The sequence below is a fragment of the Micropterus dolomieu genome, linkage group LG23 (assembly GCF_021292245.1).
Source record: "Micropterus dolomieu isolate WLL.071019.BEF.003 ecotype Adirondacks linkage group LG23, ASM2129224v1, whole genome shotgun sequence".
Lineage (NCBI taxonomy): Eukaryota > Metazoa > Chordata > Actinopteri > Centrarchiformes > Centrarchidae > Micropterus > Micropterus dolomieu.
In genome coordinates, this window is record NC_060172.1 from 5,780,252 (window position 1) to 5,784,723 (window position 4,472).

General features: G+C 46.2%; 1 pseudogene; it reads right to left on the bottom strand.

Moving 5' to 3' along the window:
• Positions 1–3,365: 3,365 nt before the first annotated feature.
• The window catches only part of LOC123963044, a 3,744-nt pseudogene continuing 2,637 nt past the window's right edge, over positions 3,366–4,472 (bottom strand).

Below are 4,472 nucleotides of genomic sequence, written 5' to 3' on the forward strand. Positions count from 1 at the left end.
CTCGCAGCGGGCGTGGAGATCAAACCCCATGATGTAGCCGGCGTGGCAGGACGGGCAGAGGCGGACTCCTTCCGAGCGGCGGACCTCAACGGTAGAGCGGTGAGTAGCCATAGGAAAAGCTCTTTAGGCAGGAAAATTGCTCTTTAGACGCTACTCTGCTCTCCGAAATGACTGCTATGCAGCGCTGAAGAAAAAAGGGGAGCAGATCTCTGGTCTCGCCGGTATTATATACCTAAATTGCGGACCTGAGAGAGGCCCGTGCACGGCACATGGGCGCGAAAGAAATCTTCAGGACTGCGCATGCGCGCGGGGATGAACCCAATAGCGACAGCTCTTAGAGGGCGAAGCCTATACGAAATAGAAAGTACGTGAGTAGGCTACTTCTTCCACCACTGTTCAGATCTTTGTCCGTGGTGTAAAACTCCATGAGACTTTGAGTACTTTATTATGCGCTGAACTAAACACAATTAATTAGGCTATTCAGCTGGTTTAATGTCATGACTCTATCCTGATGCAGTCGGTGGCAGTGTTCAACTTTGACGTTGGTGTGTGACCCACCAATAAGGTTTTACTCCTCTACACTCCATTAGTAATATCCCTATTTGGTTGTTTCCAAAAACTGACTTAAATATGATGGAAGAGAATGGGAAGAGAGTGGGAAAGGAAATCTGGCAAGTCAAGGCAAATGTTACAGTTATTTAGATATTTATACAGACGGGTCCAAAGATGAAGAGGACAAGTTAGGAATAAAAATAATATATTCCAAAAAGAAATGTAAGCACTGGGAAAAGATTGCCTGATCAGGTGTCAGTGTACACGGCAGCGATGTAGCAGCCCTTTACAGTAGTCAAAATATCAAATCTAATACAGAAGATGTATCAGTAATCCAAAATTTATTTAGATTACAGAGGGTTTAGATAGATGTGGTACTAGTGGACTAGAAGGAATTAGAGAGGAACGTTTTAACCAGACTAAGGTTTAAATAAATAAAACATTGTTTGTATTAGGTAAAAGTCAATCAGATAAATTTTTGTAAAGTCACGGAAAACATACTGTTTCAGTGCAGGAGATGTATGGATGAGAGGATACGGCTGAGTCAAAAGATAGGTCAGGAACCTTGAAGGTTATTTAGGAATAACACGAGATGGGATAAAGGACACCCAGAAAGCTATTGTGCAATATCTGAAGAATATAGAGATATATTCTAGCATTTAGGTTTTTTAACTTTCATGATGATGATGAATTAATCCCATTAAACATAATTCATGATTCACACTCCGGTGCAATAAGTGGCGGTATGCACCTTTAAAAGTCGTTACAATAAAAAGAAGAAGAAGAAATATAGCCTTAATAAGATGAAGGTTAGACTATGGAAGTATTGTATTTGGTTCGGCAGCCTGTGTTAGCAGACCTGGATGTTATACAAGCTCGGGCTTTAAGAGTGTGCGTAGGAGCAGTTAGAACCTCCCCAGCTCTCCAAGTAGAAGCAGGTGAAATGCCATTGTGGTTGAGGAGGAAGCAGCTGGGGGATAATTATTGGGTCAATTTAAGAGGGCATGGAGATAGGCATCCAGCAAAAAGGGTGCTGCAGACGTGCTGGGAGAAGCAGACAACACAAAAAACAAGTTTTGGGTGGACAGGAGAGCAAATGGCAAAGGACACAGGAGTATATGACAAAGAGTTTGGCGCAAATGTGGTGTGGCCTATCAGACCTGTCGGGGAATTGTCTGGAAAACTAGTGTATATTATAGCTATAGGGAATGTAAGTATAAGAAAAGTATTCAGATTTTCACAGATGGGTCAAAGGACATGCAAACAGAAGCGACAGGGTCTGCAGTTGTTGTTCCAAAAGAACATCTGATTGTGTTTGCCATATCGATGGCGTTGGAATGGACAGAACAAATTAGTGATAAGGAAATATTAATATGTAGTGACTCTGTGTCAGCTCTTATAAGCATGAAGACATGCACAACTAGAAGTCACCTGGACTTGCTTTATGAATTCAAGAATAGCTAGGCAGGGGAAAATGTCATATTTCTGTGGGTCGGGAATTCAGGGAAATGAGAAAGCAGATAAGGTGGAAAAAGAAGCAGTTAAAAAAGGAGATGTTGAAGTCAACATTAAATTATCAAAATCAACAATGGCAACAGAGCTGGGATAACGCAATAAAAGGGAGACATTTACACGAAATCCAAAGCAAAGAGGAAAGAGCAGGCGATAATAAGCAGGCTGAGAATTGGGCAAAGCAATCTTAACAGCACACTTTAGATTACAGGAAAACATCCTACAGGAATGTGTGAACAATGTCAGGAGGCTGAAACAGCAGAACATATTCTTACAACATGCAGGAAATTTACTCAGGAAAGACAAGAAATAATAACAGTTAAAAAAAAAATAGGACGGATAGATAATACAGTAAAAAGTTTATTGGAGTATGGAGGAAGTGTGGAGGGCAGGAAATGGATATTTGGTTTTCAGAGGGCGGATTAGATAAACGGGTTTAGTATGAATGGAAGCAAAGGGTGAATAAAACCTGAAGGTGGCAGTAATGCAACTCAATGGATGCCAGCTGCCGTAGAAACCCGAAGAAGAAGAAGACGACAAGTAGCAACGTTCCTCTATGAGAAATGACTAAAGATGTGAAGGTTAAAACTTAACGCTTTCCTCGCTGGGTTTTTATCGCTGGACAGCAGGAGTGTTCACACACAACTCGATAACAGGAATAAACACAACTCGCCATTACTACAACTGTATGAAAGTAAACATTTTGCTGTGAATAAATAGCAATAAACGGATCAAACTGATGCTGAAATAACTACATGATGCAGTTTTGTTAAACATATGAATTCATGCTTTGTCAGGTCTGCCAGCAAGACAGCAGGACCACAACTTCTAAAATGTTTGTTTTCTGAATGGAGTTTGGATCGATCAGGGTTACGCTATGCTAACTTGGTCACAGTAAAGTACAACAATAGCTGGAATAAAGTTACAGACATACGTTTTCTGAACTCACCAGGTGATTTTTTTAACGATTGCCTTTCATGATTAGAGTCCTTTTAAAAAGGTGTCTCTGTGCGCAGTAAAGTTATAAATTTGCGCTGCTGTGCCTCGTGCGTAAAAGCGTTTGGCTTAATGGGGGGACGTTTTCATGCGCTACATACAGGATGCGATCTGGACCTCGGAGACCTCATAGCTGGTTATGGCCATGAACTGAACATACCATGTGTTAATAAACATCGGCTAACAAACCGTTCATGCATACAAACACAAGCACGACTGGAAATAATTTATATTACAAATGTAGTTTGAGTCGCTTTTAAAGTTTAAAATGGGAAGTAGAGGAAGGAGCTCTTGAGCTTTAGTGAGGTGGCTCTTAAAAGAGCCGTTGTGGTGTAAAGAGGTGTGGGGGGAGTTTAAGCCCTCTCTCCGCGGATGCGTCGGGCCAGCTGGATGTCTTTGGGCATGATGGTGACCCTCTTGGCGTGGATGGCGCACAGGTTGGTGTCCTCGAAGAGGCCGACCAGGTAAGCCTCGCTGGCCTCCTGCAGAGCCATGACGGCGGAGCTCTGGAAGCGCAGGTCGGTCTTGAAGTCCTGAGCGATCTCCCTCACCAGGCGCTGGAAGGGCAGCTTGCGGATCAGCAGCTCGGTGGACTTCTGGTAGCGGCGGATCTCTCGGAGAGCCACGGTACCGGGCCTGTAGCGGTGGGGCTTCTTCACTCCGCCGGTGGCCGGGGCGCTCTTACGGGCAGCCTTGGTGGCCAGCTGCTTCCTGGGAGCTTTTCCTCCGGTGGATTTACGCGCGGTCTGCTTGGTTCTGGCCATCGCGTCTCGTTTCTCTAAACAGGAGAAAAGTGTAGTGAAGAGAGGAGCCGCGCTGCTCTTAAACTGCGGGACCGGCTGTGAAGCGGTGACGCTGCTTCAGACCTCCGGCTCCTGATTGGTGAGGGGCCCCTGCTGGAGCTCAGCACCGCCTAGAGGAGCGACCCACCGCCTGAATCTCCGCCGCTTATTGGCGGAAAATCCGTTCAAAGTTTCCGCCTAAACGCAGAGCGGGCCGCCCTCTGCAGGAAGCCTCTTTCCTGGTTGGTCTGGAAGAACCGACCCGCGCGCTGCGCGGACATATAAAGGAGGGTTTTGGCTGTCGGGGCCACATTTTCTTTGAGTCTCTACTCTAGAAAGATCACACGATGTCTGGAAGAGGAAAGACCGGAGGCAAAGCCAGAGCAAAGGCAAAGACCCGCTCCTCCCGCGCCGGGCTCCAGTTCCCCGTCGGCCGTGTCCACAGACTGCTGCGTAAAGGAAACTACGCGGAGCGCGTCGGTGCCGGAGCCCCCGTGTACCTGGCGGCGGTGCTGGAGTACCTGACCGCTGAGATCCTGGAGCTGGCCGGAAACGCCGCCCGCGACAACAAGAAGACCAGGATCATCCCCCGTCACCTGCAGCTGGCCGTCCGCAACGACGAGGAGCTCA